The sequence below is a fragment of the Vanellus vanellus genome, assembly GCF_965231255.1.
Source record: "Vanellus vanellus genome assembly, chromosome: 1".
In the NCBI taxonomy this organism is placed as follows: Eukaryota; Metazoa; Chordata; class Aves; order Charadriiformes; family Charadriidae; genus Vanellus; species Vanellus vanellus.
Window position 1 is genome coordinate 113,892,933 of NC_138905.1, and position 18,475 is coordinate 113,911,407.

An 18,475-nucleotide genomic window follows, 5' to 3' on the forward strand; every position below is an offset into this window, starting at 1 on the left:
GCTTGTGTGTGACCGGCTGCCAACTGGATTTAACTCCATTCACCACCACTCTTTGGGTCTGGCCATCCAGCAGCTTTTTCTCCCAGAGGAGAGTACCCCCATCCAAGCCATGTGCAGCCAGTTTCTCCAGGAGAATGCTGTGGGGAAGGGGGTAAAAGGCTTTACTAAAGCCTAGGTAGGCAACAGCCACAGCCTTTCCCTCATCCACTAAGTGGGTCACCTTGTCTTTGAAGGAGATCAGGTCAGTCAAGCAGGACCTGCCTTTTGTAAACCCATGCTGACTGCGCCTGTTGCCTGGTTGTCCTGTACGTGCCACGCAATAGTGCTCAAGACGATCTGCTCCTTAAGCTTGCAAGGCTCTGAGGTCAGACTGACAGGCCTGTAGTTCCCGGGATCCTTCTTCAGCCCCTACTTGTGGATAGACGTGACACTTGCTAACCTCCAGTCAGCTGGGGCCTCCCCGGTTAGCCAGGACTGCTGCTAAATGATGGAAAGTGGCTTGGTGAGCACTTCTGCCAGCTCCCTTGGCAGAAGGGTCCCTTTGGGTGGATCCCATCTGGCCCCATAGACTTGTGTGTGTGCAAACGGTGTAGCAGGTTGCTAACCATTTCCCCTTGGATTATGGGGGTTTCATTCTGCTCCTCATCCCTGTCGTCCAGGTCAGGGGGCTGGGTACCCAGAGAGTAACTGGTCTTACTATTAAAGACTGAGGCAAAGAAGGCACGAAGGCATCCTTTTCCTCATCCTTTGTCATTATGTTTCCCCCCACATCCAATAGAGCATGGAGATTATCCTTAGTCCTCCTTTAGCTGCAAATGTGTGTATACACAGAAGCATTTTGTATTGTCTTTTATGGCAGTAGCCAGATTAAGCCCTCGTTTGGCTTTGGCCCTTCTAACTTTCTCCATGAATAGCTTCTCGAAATCTTTGCAGTCTTCCTGAGCGGCCTGCCTCTTCTTCCATAGGCCATAAGCTTTCCTTTTCTTCCTGAATTCCAGCCAAGCCTGGTCTTCTCCCCCTCCAGCTCGTCTTACGGTGCATGGGGATGACCTGCTCCTGCACCTTTAGGATTTCCTTCTTGAGGAACATCCAGCCTTCCTGGACTCCTTTGCCCTTCAGGACTGCCTCACAAGGGTCTCTGTCCACTGGTCTCCTAAACAGGCCAAAGTCTGCCCTCTGGGAGCCCAAGGTAGCAGTTCTGCTGGTCCCCCTCCTTACTTCTCCAAGAATCAAAAACTCAATCATTTCATGATCACTATGCCCAAGACGGCCTCCAACCATCACATTCCCCACAAGTCCTTCTCTGCTTGTGAAAATGCATCTAGCCAGGTGCCTTCCCTAGTTGGCTCACTCACCAGCTGTGTCAGGACGTTATCCTCAACACGCTCCAGGAACCTCCTAGACTCTTCCCTTTCTGCTGTATTGTATTCCCGGCAGACATCTGCTAAGTTGAAGTTCCCCACGAGAACAAGGGCTAGCAACTGTGAGGCTTCTCCCAGCTGCTTATAGAATATTTTGTCTGCCTCTTGGTCCTGGTTGGGCGGTCTGTAACAGACTCCCACCATGATATCTGGCTTGTTGGCCTTGCCCCTGGTTCTTACTCATAAGCACTCATCGCTCTCCTCACCATCATTAAGCTCTAGACAATCAAAACACCTGCTAACATACGGGGCCACTCAACTGCCTTGGCTTCCTAGCCTATCCCTTCTGAAGAGTTTACAGCTATCCAATGCAGCACTCCGTTTTCCATTTAAGAATGAGAATCCTCTAATATTTTGATGTTTCTGAAAACAGATATTTTAAAATACTCCTGGTTAATACAAGCCAACTAAAACTTATCCTTTAAGATATACACACTTTGTTTTCTATTAAGAATGTAATGAGCTTTGATATCCAGTTTTGGAAATTAAGCATTTGAATGGCTTTTTAAGCTGCAATTCATGCACTGAGTTTTATTTTGATATGCTGTTGCTTGCTTTAAAGTTAGACTGCTTTAAGAAAAAAATGTCAGAAAATTGAAAAACGTATGTTTTTGAAGGAGAGGAACAAAATAAAAGTAATCCAGCTGATTGTTAGTTCTCAGAGAAGCTGAAGAGTCTCCTTCCTTGGGAGAGACTTAAAACCTGACTCAACGTGGTTTTGAGAAACCTGCTCTGGCTGGCCCTGCTCTGAGCAGGGTGTTGAAATAGGTGACCTCTTGGAGTGACACCTTCCTGCCTCTGCTGTTGTGTGCTTCTCTTTCACTAGACCTCTTGGGAGGCACAAGGACTGATGTAGATAATTTTTTCATCTGGTCCCTAGTCTTTGATATACATACTTTAGGAAGGTCTTATAGGTGGTTAAACTCTGTATTGCAAGTCCTGCCTTTGCTTCTCACTCTGTTCTTTGGGTTAAGCTGCCTGCTGATAGTGCCTGCAGCTCGAAGTGTGTAAGCACCATCAGTCACTGCAACCGAGTTACCACTAGAGATATGGAACTAACAAATTTTAAATCGAAGGAACTTTTATAGCCACCTTATATCTATTAATGTCAAAGTTAGAAGTTGTAGTATATTACTGTAGTATTGTAGTAGTGCTTTAGGTATTTAAGTATACTGTGTGACCCAGGAGTCCTAAAATAGGCTTTTCAAACTGTTTAGTTAAAAAATACTGTAATCCTAAAAAAAAAAAAAATTCTTATTAAACCACTGGTGAGGATTTTCTCCTTCTTCTATTACAAAATTTGCATTTCTTAGCTTTAGTGTCTGTATTCTGAACTTTACCTTAATCCCTGAAACATCTGTATCACGTAGGTCCTAATTCTGAAGAAATCCTACCTGGTGCATGGATTCAGTTTGTTGAGTCTAAGGCTTGACTAGCCCGGTTCTGATTCCATTTTTTGAGCAAGAAGGGGTGAAATATTTCCTTGTAGGTTTTGGCTTAATGCATCTAGCAATTTAATGGCAGTTAGCTTACTAAAAGTATGTAACTTAAAACATGAAAGATGAAGATGAAAAGTAGTGGTTAGATAAATCATAGTATTAAAAGCTGACTTCATTAAAATATTTGAGACTCTCAAGCATTGTAAAATAACAGTGTGGTAGAACTTTATAATTTACATTTTTCTTTAAGTGCTTGTTTTTCTGTTTCCCCACTGGTACCACAGATGATTAAGAGCATATGACCTGTGGTGGATAGGTATGATCAACCACCTCAGGTCCAAGTGACGTGTTACTGGTTTGGTTTAGAGCTTGCCTTGTAGTTATTTCAGTAGATTAAGGGGCACTATTAAAAAAAAAAAAATCTTCATCTTCAGAAAAAAAAAAAAAAATCTTCATCTTCAGAAGTGAAAGTACAGGTGTAAGCCCCATCTTCCTTTCTGCCTTTGGTAGAGTACCAAACTTTTTCAAGTAATTGTAAAAAAAAACCTCTTTCCGCTCTTTTCATGGGGTAGGAGGGTGCATTAATTTAGGTAAGTCTTTTGAAATGATGGAATTAATAACGTGAATCCAAAACTCAAATGTTGCACACCTGTGTGACTTTTTACACATCAGTAATTTCTGGGTAGATTTTCCTGTGCTGACACAAACTATGGCTCCTTTGAATGCTCGAGTTTGGAGTGTTGCCTTTCTCATTTCTCCACCTTACATATAGTCTTATGGATGATCATTTGTATTTATTTTTTTTAAACATCAGATAAGTGTTCAGATTTTGCAGGAAATAGGGAGACTAAATAGGGTTTTCTTGATGCATGTGCTATTGTAGTGGGTTGTGACAGAATTAATTCTCTATTGCATCAGGCTCCGGGGTGACTCCAGTTAATTACTTTCTGGAAGCTGCTTTTTGGAATACCTTTCTGAAAGAGCTGCTGAGCCATATATGACCACCTCTTACAGAAGGTTGATGGTTATCGTATGTAAGCATGACACAATTAAGAAAATACACCTTCCATATCCCTTTATTTTTAATTGGAAACTTTATCTTTCTCTGTGAGAAGAAAATAATTTGTGTACTTCATAATGTACTACAGGCTCTAAAGAATGCTTTTAATTATTCAGAATTAGTATTAGTCTTGCATCAATTGTTTTACGTATTTTAACTGATAACCTTTCCAACTCAATGTCTACCTAAAAGAAAGAACAATTTTTCATATATATTCCTTGCTAGTAGGAAAGGGGTGTATTAAACATTTTAAAAGTTGTTTCTGTATTCTTATCTTTTTATAGTGATGAGATATGGTTATACTTTAAAAAGCATTTATGATAGCTTGAATATGAAGATTGGAGACAATGCATTTAGAAAGCATAACATGCTCATTATTAACTATTTTCTACTCTGTTAATTTTATGGCAAATTAAAAAAAAATACAAATATATTTGCTCATTTCAATACAAGTCATCAGCATGTTATGGTCTTAAATTAATTTCTATTGATATTACACCTGAACCACCTTTAAAGAATGCTGTAGAGCATTGGAAAAGCTGGACAATTATTCTTAATCACCCCAAATCCACATATCCTGTAATTCCTAGCAAATTGAAGTAAAAAAAAAATAAAATAATAGCAGTAATAGTACAGTGGTTCCAGAGAGTTCCATAAAAATTTGACTACTAAAACAGTCCATTGAAATGTAAATCCAGAATAGCAGGTGCATACAGTTAAAATGATTCCTGCTTATTGTCTAGGGAATAATTGGAGCAAGTCATCTTCCAGGACAAACTCAGAAATGTAGTCTATCTTCTGTTTGGTTTTTTTTTTTTTTTTCTCTTAAGCTACCCACCCAGCTCCTTTGTGCAATACTTTGCAAAACAAAGTCTCTGTTTCTAAAAATTAAATGTGTGAAGAAAAGGACGTAAAACTGCATGAAGGGATGTTTTCTGTCTAAGCATGCATCTCAAAATGAAGTAAACTCCTTAGGCTAGAATGGAGTTTGTAGAATGGTCTTACTATAGCTATGCATCTTTTCAAACTTTGTATGTGTGGTACAGTCCTTTATGTATTTTAAATTCAAATGTCATGTATTTGCAGAAAGGATTATCAAAACTATAGCTGTAGGTGAACAATAACGGTTGAGATCCCAGAAGCTGGATTTGGAGGAGTGCGTGTGTGTAACTGTCATGGTTTCAGCTGGGATGGAGTTAATGTTTTTGCTAGCAGCTTGTATAGTGCTCTGTTTTGGATTTGGGATGGGAATAGTGTGATAGCCAGTAATGTCTTTGGCTGTTGCTAGGCAGTCAAGGCCTTTTCTGCTCCTCATACCGCCCTGCCCAGTAAGTAGGCTGGAAGTGCACAAGAAGTTGGGAGGGAACAGCCAAGACAGCTGTCCCCAGCTGACCAAAGGAACATTCCATGCCATGTGACATCATGCTCAGCATATAAAGCTGGAGGAAGAAGGAAGGGGGAGATGTTCAGAGTGATGGCATTTGTCTTCTAATGGTTATGCGTGATGGAGCCCTGCTTTCCTGGGGATGGCTGAACACCTGCCTGCCCATGGGAAGTAGTGAATGAATTCCTTGTCTTGCTTTGCTTTGCTTGTGTGTGCAGCTTTTGCTCTACGTATTAAACAGTCTTTATCTCAGCCCATGAGTTTTTCCTCACTTTTACTCTTCTGATTCTCTCCCCCATCCCACTGGGAGAAAGTGAGAGCGCAGCAGCGTAGTTCTAGCTGCTGGCTGGGGTTAAACCATGACAGTAACACATACACCTTTGTCTAGCAAAAAGTCCCAACTCCAGGACTCACTTTCAGAAGTAAAGCTTTTGGGGTTTTTGATTTGGTTTTTTGTTTGGTTTTGGGTGTTTTTTTAAAAGTAAGGAAATGCATCTGTGCCACATGATATGCTTTATAACTTCTTTATTTACAACTAACAGTCACATTAAGGAATTAGAAGTCTTGTGTAGCCTTGCATTTCACCCATAAAGAGCAGTAATAACTAAAAAAACCAAATAGTTGTTAGTGTTTAAATAAAATGCGGTGATTTTTTTTTTTACATCTGAGGTCTAGCCTTGAAAAGTATGCATATATACACTTTCTTAAGGGGTAGTCCATTCAGATTCTAGAAAATCCCCAAATGTTTTCAAGCATCGCAGCTCCTGTTATTGTTATACCTTATGCATCCATCATACGTTATGACATATTTTATTGGCTTAGCAGGCAGCAGAATGCTTTTCTGAAACTGTTTTCTTCAATAGCAATGTAAAATAATTGAGTTATCTACCTGTTTTGACCAAACAGCCAGAAATTTTGTTGAATTAATAATAAAAAAAGTAAATCAGTGGTCTAAACCAAACTGTAGCGATCCTGCATCAGGTTTCTTTGACTAAATTCAGAGAAGTAGTGTCTTTCATAGTATACACATTATGGATGTCAAATATTCAACTGATAGTTCAAAACTAGTACTTTTTCCAGTTTAGAGCTCTCTGTACATAATTTCTGCTTATTCAAAACTGTGGAGGTCTTCTTAAACTTCCAGTGTGATGTAGTCTTGAGATTCAAAATCCATGGTCATTGCCATCTGGTATTACCTGTCTAAAATTCTATGGGTTTTGATGGCAACCAAACAGAACAGACGTGTACAAAACTGAGATTTGCCAAGTGCGAGTGTTGGCAAAAGTATAAGCATACCTTATTAAAACAAAAATAGGTATTTAAAAATATGCATAATACAGTAATTGAAAAGTGATAGGATGAAGTGAACAGGGCAGTAAGAAAGCAGCCCTGCTCTCCTGTAAATCACTAGGTGTGATTCTGGAGGCGCAGTGTGGTCCACAGTGCAGAGCAGAGGGGCTGTTCTACAGAGTCTTGGTTTAAAAAGCCAAAGGCCAGGAAGACAAAACTGTTCTGGTGAATGTTAGAAGAAACCAAGGCCTTTGCTGTAAGGCAGTCATCTACAAAAGATCAGTTTGATAAATGTTGACATTTTTCACTTTTATGGGTTCCAGGGCACTATGTAACACCATTACATACATATGCAAAAAAGCCTAAGCTTATTTTTAGAGAACAAAATGGTTGTCTAGAAAATGTGCTTAAAAGGACACGTGAGATGCTGTCACAGGAACTTCATCTGTTCTTGAGATGATGTTATGCTTGAATATACAGGTGCTCTAATAAGTATATTAATCAACTGAGAAAACATGATGTTGCATAGTTTCATAGGTACTTAGAGATATTGCATACACTGATAGTCCTATGCTTCATGTAAACATAGTGTCGCATATAAAGATGGATGGATGGCAGGGGTCGTGCCTGTTTGCTTTCTTTAAGAGAAGATACTCAGAAGGGAGAGGCCAGCTGAGAGTGAAAGGCTGTGAGGGAGATATACATGCATACTTTTTGATACATGCTTTTTTTTTCATCATGGGTTGGTTTACGTGACACCAGGCCTGTGGGTGACAGATGGGGTATACCTGTCTCAAAGGGTGAAAAAGATTTTTACACAAGAGTTGGCAGGCCTTATTGAAAGAGCTTTAAACTGGATTTGAAGGGAAAAAGGGATAAAACCAAGTTTGGTAGCGACAAGCCTGGGCGTAGCACACCAATCATTATGTGATGGTGTGCTAGTTAGGTCCTTTGGTCTGCCATCCCAGTAGAGGTAGGGGATGGAGTGCCATGTGATAGCAAAGACACAACCGATATTGATGGTCTAGAAATCATGAAAGTGCCTGGGAATGGTCAGGAAGGTAATAGGGCTTCTCTCTCCAAAAATGCAGCGGGACCAATAGCACAACTGAAGTGCCTATGCAACAATACATGCAGCATGGGCAACAAACAGGAGGACCTGGAACCTATTGTGCAGCAGGAAAATTATGATATAGTCTCCATCACAGAAACATGGTGGGATGACTCGCACAACTGGAGTGCTGCATCGGATGGCTGTAAACTCTATAGAAGGGATAGGCAAGGAAGGTGAGGCGGTTGAGGAGCCCTGTATGTTAGTGGGTGTTTGGATTGTCTAGAGCTTAATGATGGTGAGGAGAGGGATGACTGCTTATGAGTAAGAACCAGGGGCAAGGCCAAAAAGGCAGATATCATGGTGGGAGTCTGTTATGGACTGCCCAACCAGGATCAAGAGGCAGACAAAATATTCTGTAAGCATCTGGGAGAAGCCTCACAGTTGCTAGCCCTTGTTCTCGTGGGGAACTTCAACTTAGCAGATGTCTGCCGGGAATACAATACAGCAGAAAGGGAAGAGTCTAGGAGGTTCCTGGAGCGTGTTGAGGATAATGATGGTGCTACAGAGGGATGTGGACAGGCTGGACCGATGGGCGGAGGCCAATGTTATGAGGTTCAACAAGGCAAAGTGCCAGGTCCTGCAACTGGGTCAAAATAACCCCATGCAATGCCACAGGCTTGGTGACAAGTGGCTGGAAAGGTACCTGGTGGAAAATGACTTGGGGGTGTTGGTCAACAGCCAGCTGAATATGAGCCAGCAGTGCACCCAGGTAGCCAAGAAGGCCAGTAGCATCCTGGCTTGTATCAGAAACAATGTGGCCAGCAGGACCAGGGAAGTGATTGGCCTCCCTGTGATGGCCCCCCTAGTGAGACCTCACCTCAAATATTGTGTTCTGTTTTGGGTCCCTCACAACAAGAGAGACACTGAGGTGCTGGAGCGTGTCCAGAGAAGGGCAACGAAGACAGTGAAGGGTCTAGAGCACAAGTCTTATGAGGAGCAGCTGAGGGAACAGGGACTGTTTAGCCTGGAGAAAAGGAGGCTGAGGGGAGACCTTATTGCTCTCTACAACTACCCGAAAGGAGATTGTATCGAGGTGGGGGTCGATGTCTTCTCCCAAGTAACAGGCGACAGGACAAGAAGAAAGGGCTCTCAAGCATTGGAAGAGGCTGCCTGTGGGAGCTAGTCCTTGAAAATAGACTGTGTGTATAGCAAATTGTGAAGGACGCCTTAACCTTGAGACTAGATAACAGGAAAGTTGGCAGAAAGAGTAAAACAAGAACAGGATGTCAGCAAGAAAAATAACGCTTGAGCAAGATTAAACAATATGCTAATGTTAACCAATCATGGGTGAAATAACCCTGCGTGGTCGCCGCATGCACAAAGCGAGACAGCCAATCAAACAATGCGTGATCGCGTGTACAAGATATGAATGACTATATATGTAACCCGAGTGTTAGCAATAAACGGAGCTTAGCGGAGATTAATGCTAACATACATCGTATCGGTGTGCTTGATCCCCTCTACCTGGCCGCAACAGCTGCCCAGGGATGTCACCATCCCTGGAAGTATTTAGAAGATGTGTAGATGGGGTGCTGAGGGACATGGTTTAGTGGTAGCTTGGCAGCGCTAGGTTGACTGTTGGACTTGATGGTCTTAAAGGTCTCTTCCAGTGAAAAGAGTTCTATGATTCTATGTGTATATGGCAGTATTATTGCAGCATGAACATGTCTCTACATGCTGCTATTTTTTATTATCCCAGTTTCATTTTGCAACAGCATATGTAGCTTTTTTGTTAGATAAAATTAAGGTGTAGAAAAAGGATACAAAATACAGTTACTCAGAGCCTTTCCAAGAGCATTAATGGGGGTAGTGGTATTAATCTGAGTAGTTCAGCTTTCAAAAAGGGCTCAGTCTGCATGCCAAATTGTGGTGCTCGTCTCTATAAGACCGACCTTTGTTCATAAACCATAGCAGATAAGTGTTCTGCTATATCACTTAGGTAGATGTGAAAGGCTTTTAAGTGTTTTTGCAGCTGAAATACATGACTGGAAAATGATTGACTGCACTTTAGGTCATCTGTCTAAAAGTGCTCTTAACTGTCTTGGAGACTTTATTTCTCTTTTGCTCAGTACAAAGAAGTTGCCTGCTGTCATATTTTGGATGTTCCAGTATTCCTTAGTCTGCAGGATAACCCCCTGTATTGGCAATAAAATGTGAGTCACAGGTAATTCAGGGTCAATACCAGTCATTCAAATACTTTCATCTTTTTACCATTGTTTTCAGCCAGGCTCCTCCTGTCCGGTAAATCTGTGAACAGCTTATAGTGGTGTGTTGTAAACATTTGGTTAGTTAGTGTCAGTTTGCTGCAGTTTCTCAAAGGTGAAGAAATTGTATAGACATATTAACATAATCTTTCCAACTAAAACTCAGTTTTCTTGATATCTTTTTTACCAGCAACATCCAGTGCTTTGCCATTTAAACACTTACGTATTTTGCTTAATTTTACGAAATATATATTCTCATTGGATTTAAAATTGTTAAATATACTCTTGACAGCCAAATAAGGTAAGGAAGAAATAAATTGAAATAAAATTCTTCTGGATATACGAAACCAGTGTAATAGTCAACAAGAGTTTGAATTTCAAAATTTCTGAAATCAGCTTTTTCTTATCATAACTCATATTCTTTCACTTATAGTTCAACTTAGCCTTTTTGAGAGGGATGCACCTCACAAAACTGGAAACAGCTGAGAATTAGAAGCCATTTTTAATGGGTCTCTTGTTTTCCAGAGCTTAAAATATAACTTAACTATACCCACCCTCTGTCCCTTCCTGACAGTTATCTTAAAATATTGGTGGTCTGACTGTAACATGAGGGTGTAGGTTCTTGCACATACTAGAAAATTTGTTCAGTGATCTAACTGTCCTAAAATGTTTCAGTCCCTCAGTAGTGCTGACATATACCTGCAGACACATACCTGTCTGTAAGGTTGCGGGATAAGCTGAGGTAATGAAATGAATTTTTTTCTTTTTTTGTTTTGTTTTGAACTGCAAGCAGTTCTGCGAGCACTCCTGCAGGAGTAGAGGATTCCCGGTGAGAACGAGGACAAGTGGTGGACGTGGGAGTGTCAGGCTGTTTCTATAGCTGAAGAAAATGTATGTTGACTTTGTAGGCCATCAGTGCTGTAGGTTGAAGTGATCACACTTTGAATTCACTTCAGCACAGTGTTGATAAGGATAATATTCCGATCTCGGCACAGTTTATCTCATCCTGAAAGATGGGTTTTTTTGTGATATAAATTCAACAGAACTTCTCATAGAACAGTGTGGGATACAAAACTTCCCCCTCACCAAGGAGGAAGCAAGCCTTGAATGTTTTAAAGCTCATAGGAGAGAATGACGCTCAAGAAACTGAGAGAATGCAGCTAGCATGTGTGATCATTTAAGTTTTGTATGATTTGAAAAAAATACTATAAAATTAATCTTATTTCTACTGGTATAGAGGGATTTATAAGGAGAACTTCTCCTTCAGGCATGATCTATTGGAACTGGGCAAGGTAGCTGCAGTGATTTAAAATAGTGCATTGGAGAAAAAAAAGCTGCTAACAAACCTTGGTGGATGGAAAACAGTGATCAAAAGCATCGAAAGCAAACGAACGTTGCCGGTGTTCCCTCATGCTGTGAGGCAAACATTGCCTTCAGACTAAGGTGGGCTGTGAATTTCTTTTCTTGTGCAGAGATTATTTTTTATCTGTTGTGTTTTCAAATGTGTGAATGGGAAGGTAAGAGATTTTCGTATTTTTTCCGCACCTTTCTTTCTGCACCCCTTATGGCTGAAGAACCAGCCCTAAGGAGACTGTGTACAAGCTCCCTTTTTGGTCTTCGGCCGTGAGGCACCCACTGTGTTTGGCCTATATGCTGGAAGTAAAAAGTGGTAGAAAAGTCATGAGTATCCCGATGACCTTCTTGCAAAGTCAAGCAAAGTTTTTGCTTAGAAAAGAAAGTCTGGAAAATCAATTGGCAAGTCAGTTGAGTTTATAAGTGCCTTTTTTTTTTTTTATAATCTCTTGCCCCCTGTTACAGCAGAACCGCATCACTTCTACCTAACTTGTTTCTGTAGAGATCTGGGGATTCAGAATGCTTACAAACTATTTCTAACAGTTGGAATACAGCATGCTGAAAGCTTTAACCTACACAACATGGCAATGCAACCTGAATAAGTTATTAAAATACACACACACACGTGCGTCTCTGCATATATATATGTATAATCTGCATGTCTATAAATGTATAGGCATGCAGATAAAAAAATAAAATAAAATACAGTGCAAAAATAGAATCTTAAACCTAGTTCACAACGATCTCATAATTAAATCAGTGGTTTGTAAAAGGCTTTTTATTTTATACAGTTACATTTTATTACTTTAACTGCAAGATAATCTGCCTTTCAAATTACAATGAAAAAGTTGTTATTAAGTAGAATAGTAACAGTGGTGCAATTTTTAAAGCCTCAGCTTCCAAATATTTATTCCCATGGTTAATAGCATTCTGTGTGTGCTGAGTTCAGCATTACAATTCTGTAATCTAAACAAACTGAGAATCTATAAGTATCCAGTACCAAGTACAAGAAATTAATTTTAAAAAATGCCTAACTACTATGTATTTTACTGTAGTTAAGATATTATAATTTGTCCTTATAAAAAACAAAATGAAAGTATACAGTACAGTCTATTATACAATCTTTTCCATTTTAGATGCACTTAGAAGGAAAAAGCACTATGTAATGCTTGCTGAATTCTAAGCACATTGAAACACATTGCTCTAAGCTGAAGGATTATATCTCTACACTGGTTTTAAAGGTCAACATTGTTCTTTATTTTGTATTTGATGTTTTCTTTGTAAAATATAAATTGGTCAGTGCAGAGGTGCACTTTAGCAATGGAAAGTTGGTTTACAACAAATCTGCAAAGGCTGAATATGCGAACTTTGTCCCTGTCTTTGTGTCATGCTCATAACCAAAATGATGTGCCATCATTTGGTTATGGGGTGGCTTAAAGTAGAAATGCGTAATTAAACCTCTATACAGTCCATTTTGTTGCTGAATTAAGGTAAATTGGGAGTAGGAGATACTCAAGCTCTTTTCGTCTATACTTAAAAACATATATCCAGTAGTATAAAACCACTGGATAGCACAAAGCAGTAATGATATCCCTCTAGCTACCAAGGCAGAGGGTATAGTTGAGGACAAGAGCAAGCATAAGTCACAGCTAGATGCTAACAAGCAATATTCAGAATGCCACATTTTTGTTGGCCTAGTTACAGTGACATCCTATCAAGGTTTAAGGTACCTGGCTCACCACTGTGTAGGATTTATTGACGTGTAGGAAAGGAGATGGACTGGGAAATATCTATGCAAGGGTAACCCCAACAACTATGAGTAGAAACACGTTTCCTCTGGCCAGTAAACTTTGATGTTAAGATGAGAATGGAGGGCACCTATTTGCTGTGGCAGGGGAAGAAGTAACCACCTGAGATGGAGTATCTAGGCAAGTGGGAGCTGTAATATGTTAAATGACTGCTTAAATGTTTAAAGATAGGTTAAATCAACTGGAACCTGTCTGTCAAAGCTCGTGGAGCATTGTGAGATGATCTCCACGTACTTGAGCTTGGTCTTTTGTTCTGCTTGCCTCCTACCAGAGCTGTGTTTGTAAAGGTTTCAGTTCCAGGAAAAAACAGACTGCCAGTACAATAATAATAATCAGTAGTTTCCTAAAACAAATATTTATAAATTTATTATTTGTAGGTACTGGTCATCTAGCAATCTCAACAAAATTTATGAATCCCTTCCCATTAGAACGACACACACTGCTTTTAGAGATTAATTATCGGAACTACGCTACATAAAATAACATGCGTATATGCTGGGTAATTGTTGCATTATTAAATACAATAACTAGGGAAAATCAACAATCTCCTACAGTAATAAACTTCTAATAGGTTTTCTCATCTTATGCCAATAAGTATTTAATGTCAAAGTCCAATTACTATCATCTTCCTTGAGTGTTTTGTGTGAGGAGTCCCTTTTTATGATGCCTTGTAAATGAAAATAGTATCCTTTTTGAACCATCATACAAAACAATGGTAGAGCAATGCTATTCAGTCTGCATTTATTTATTCTTTGGTTTACAGATATGTAATTATGGTATTCAAGTCACCTAGGGCTATTTATCTGTCAGTCTATCAGAACCGATTGTGAACAAAAAGACATGCATTTTTCGTAAGATTATTCACATGAGTAAGATTATACCAAACTTGAAGTGCTGGACTGGCATCTTTGTTGTTTCATGCTGATTTTCCACTGTTTTCCCACTTTGCAAATGTTTTTCGTAGTGAAATTCTGTACTGCAAGGACTACTACCCTATATGCCGTGATTCGATGTGGGATACTATCATCTGACTTTTCATTCATTAGGCTCTATGTTCCAACATTCCTTACACCCCACCCTCTGCCTGTCACTTCTCATTTTTTAAGTATACTTGGAAGATACCTGTATTTTTTCCACTTCCCAGGGAAGAAATTATTTTTCAAAAATACAGTCTACTAGGTGTATTTGTATTTTGCAGAAAGATTGAGTATACAACATTGGTTTTCAGCATGTGAAACTAACATCAAAACCCCATTACCCGTGGTGGGATGGAAAGCAAAAGGATATAATTGGTTAGCCTTGTGAACACAAACAAAAGCAAACTCAGTATATATCTGGGTTCAATGACACTTTTTCCACACCCAAAAAACCTTTTCAGCAATAAATCTCTTTAACGATACAAGAAAGAATGCTTCAGCACTCAGATCTGATAATAAGAGGTGTCAGCTTCTTGTCACACAATTATACTGCTTTGTGTGAACTCCAGCAGAGCAAGAAGGTAAGCTGAACTGATGCTGTGCTGTTTCAGAGAGATGGGGTTTTTTGGTTCTGTTTAAGAATCTGAAAAGAGAAGTTCTTCTAAATATGCTACCTGTATATACATGTGTATATATACATATATATATATTTACACATCTTTTCAACAAACTACTAGAGAATTTTCTGTTAGAATATTGTAGGGAGAAGCATCAAAAGGCTTAGGTCAGGCAAGGTGTTTTCAAGACCCTTTTGAAGTAATGCATATGTTAAGCTGTCTTGTTGAATGAAGAAAATGTTTAGCCAACAGCATATGAAAAAGGCAAAAGACAAGGGAATGATCCAGTTCTAAAGAAGCAAAGGATATAGGGACTCCGTGAAATACTGTGCAAAGACACCACCATTGGTCTTTGCTCCTATGAGTATTTTTAAGTGGGAGAACTCTTCTCCTTAGCACATGCCTTAAAGGGAAGGCAAACAGTGTTGGGAAGAAAAGGTGGGGGAGGTTTTGTGCACTCAGAGAAGGCAGGCATGGTATCATGATAAGGTGGTGGGGAGGGAAGAAGATGGAAAAATGTGTTATGCAAAAGTAGTAATACATAAAGTGCCACGAAGCTGTGGGGTACAAGGAACTACTAAAAAGGAGAACTACATCAAGGCTTTCTGAGTACTTGTCCTACTATGCCTCTGTTTTTAACAAGCCACGCATTATTTTGGATATTCTTACTTTCCCTTCTGCACCAGTTTTGCTGAAACAGTATTTCTGTTATTCCTTTTGCATAACTTTGTGGTGAACCTCAGTAGTTTGTGATATTATCTTAAATTGTGACAGTATGTCATGCATATAGACTCAACATTCATGTGCATGTACTCATATGTATGCCATGTATAAGGAATTCCTTCTTCTTCCGGTGCGTATAGAACCAGACTGCTCTGTCCCCGAATAATTGGTGTGTCTCCCAGTCACCAGGGTATTCTGTGATGAGACCATATGCATGTTTCTGGTTTAACTTTCAAAAGTTAAGTGATATAGGAGCCTAATTTTAAAAGCCTTTCATATCAATTTGGTAGGGTACAGTAGAAAATTAGCTGAAGCACTGCATCAGCTCTCGTGTTTTCTAGCATTCTTTAGGCTGTAGCTAAAGGTACGGGATTAGGTGAGTCTTTTCTCATGAGCAGTTTCTTGGCTTGCTCAGAAAAATGCCTCAAACTCAATGAAACCTTCCCCTGCTTGGCACTCGTGCTGTCTGCCACCTCCATTAGAAAATCCCATGCAGGAACAATTCTTGTTTTCTCTGCCAGTGAAATGAAAGGGCTATCCTCAACATCACCTTTGCTTCGAGTGGTGTGTATGTGTCTTGTTATGTACAATTTCTTCTGTGTAATTTTCTGTTTAAGCAGATCTAACTATTTGGATGTTTCATCATATAGATCTGAATATCAAACCAATTTGTAAAGCTCAAATGTGTTCATGGATGTCCTGGTTTGAGAGACACAGGACTAATTTCTCTTCTAATGCTTGGGAAAACTGCACTTTTAGAAGACTCCAGTCTCTGAATTTGTGAAAATATTTACTTTACAGCCAGCTATAGTGTGTGGGTCTCAAGGTCTCAGTGTTTTCGAGCTAGCCAGGTGCAGGGATGAGGAGGAGCGAGACCCGGGCACTTGACCCAAGCTGGCCAACAGGATTATTTCATACCATCAATGTCACACTCATTATAAATTAGAAAGTTTGCTGCGAAGTTCGCGCTCTCTCCCTTGATGGCTGCCATCCTGAGAACTTCGTGCCCTGGTGCTGGAGCCCTGAGGCCTTCCCTTCCTCCTGAAGCCGTAGCGCTCGCAGTGTCCGACATTTGCTGCCCACTGCTGGGAGTGCACAGCTGCCTACTGATATAATTGGCTGAGTATAATCTTTGCACATTCTGTATTGGTGTCGGGATCAATATCAGTTCTTTAGCACTGTTAATGTTAATTATCTAATCTTACTCTATTAAATCTGTTTATACTTCAGCTCTCGGGTTTTCTTGTTTTTCCCGATTTCCCTTTCCCATGTGGGGAGGGGTCATCGGGTGATAGAATGATTTTCTAAATGACAACAAATTGTTATGGGTCTCTCAAACCATAACAATGGATAATTCACAAATGGATGGAGAGTTGTCTTTAGTTTTCATCTGTGAAAATACTAACAGAGTTCACCAGTCTCACTTTAGAACTTAAAACGTAAATCAGCTCAAATCAATTACCTGCTGAATATTGCAACACGAAGAAAAGCGTTTTGAGCTAGTCATGGGAAAGTGAATGCTATAATTTTATACAGGATCCATGCCAAGGTCTCTGCTGAGATGGGATGAGTTTTCTGGCAACCAGTTAGTAAAAGAAGAAAAGCTGATTATTTTTATTTAATTTTACTTTTGCATTCATGTGATTGAGAAAACTCTTCCACTTCTCCCTTTTGCTACAGCACTGTGGTGTTAGATATTAGCTCACAAACAGGTTTTGTTTTAAAATTAATGGAGATGATTTTGTTAATTATATACTGATGACTTGATACATGTCTTAAAAGAGTTTTCATATCCTGTGTCAGTTTGACTAAAAAACACTTGAGCTTATACAGAGAGTTTCAGGAAAGCCAAACCTGTTACAAAATGGACTTTTCCAAGATGGGCCTTAGTAGTTAAAAGAAATTTTTTACAGCAACTATTTTGCTGTTTGTAAACAGTACTTAAAAGAACTTGTTTACAGTATTTGATCTCTTACACAAGGACAAGAAGAGTCTGAGACTCTGCTGGCCCATGGTGAAATGGGAGTTGCCATTGGACATCTGGGGCAAGGCCATGAATTCCATCTGGTTTAAAGACACGTTTTCAACCCATGTGAAATGGAGTCTGGAATGATGCAGTTTAGCTAATAATAAGAAAGAACTTAGATCTGCTGAAAGTAAACCTAGCAAGGAAAGAAGGTCTTGTTCTTAAGCATACTTGAGTTTAGTATCACTGGATATTTTTTTAAAGTCAGCTGCAGCTGGCTTACGTTATGATTTGTGCAGACGGACCAGCAATAGCAAACCCACTGCTGTGCATAATTGGCATGGTAATTTAGAGATCTGTTCTTGATGGTTAGCCAGGGTTTGGCAACAGATAACTCCCAGATGTTGGTATATGGGAGGCAGTACACCAACAGTGACCACTTGTAGGTGTGTTATAGTGCTTTATTCTAGTAAGTTTATTGGTATAGAGGCCAAAGCATTACACTTGCTTTCTGCTCAAGTCCACTTCCCTCCTTCACCTCACCTTTCTCAAACCTCCCCCATATTATGGCTAAAACTGCAATACTTTCCAGATCATGTGGGTCAAAACTTTGACCGGGATGGAGTTATGCTTGATTCTACTCTTGTGTAAAGAGCTAGGCTATAGCCTAAATATTTTAAAATACATTTCAGTAGGTTTTTGTCCAGACCCTAGCTTACTCTGTTTTTTGCTTTATTTATTTTTGGTCCCCTGCTCTTTTCCTCCTTGGGCCTTTGATATCAGGGAGACAAGAGTAGTTCCTATGAAGTTGGCCTGGCTAAAACCGTGCAATTCTTACATTAGTCATATTCACATCTTGAATTCTAATTGCAGTCAACAGAAAACATAGACATAAAGACATCAAAGATGATGTCTGTTGCATGAATACTTATGTCACATCATATGTTTCTTTGCACATCATTCCTTTTCATATAAAACGTTTCAATTGACACTCTTTACTGTGAAGAAGTCTAATAGTCTCTATTTCATGATGAATTCTATTTAAAGCCATGGTGTAAAATCAATTTAGAGTCTCATATTCTCATTAGAGAGATCCACCAGAAGCTCTCAGCACCCATGCAATTCTTCAGATTTGTGAGGCTCAGTATTGTATGAAGTATCCAGAGTAGAAGCCTACAC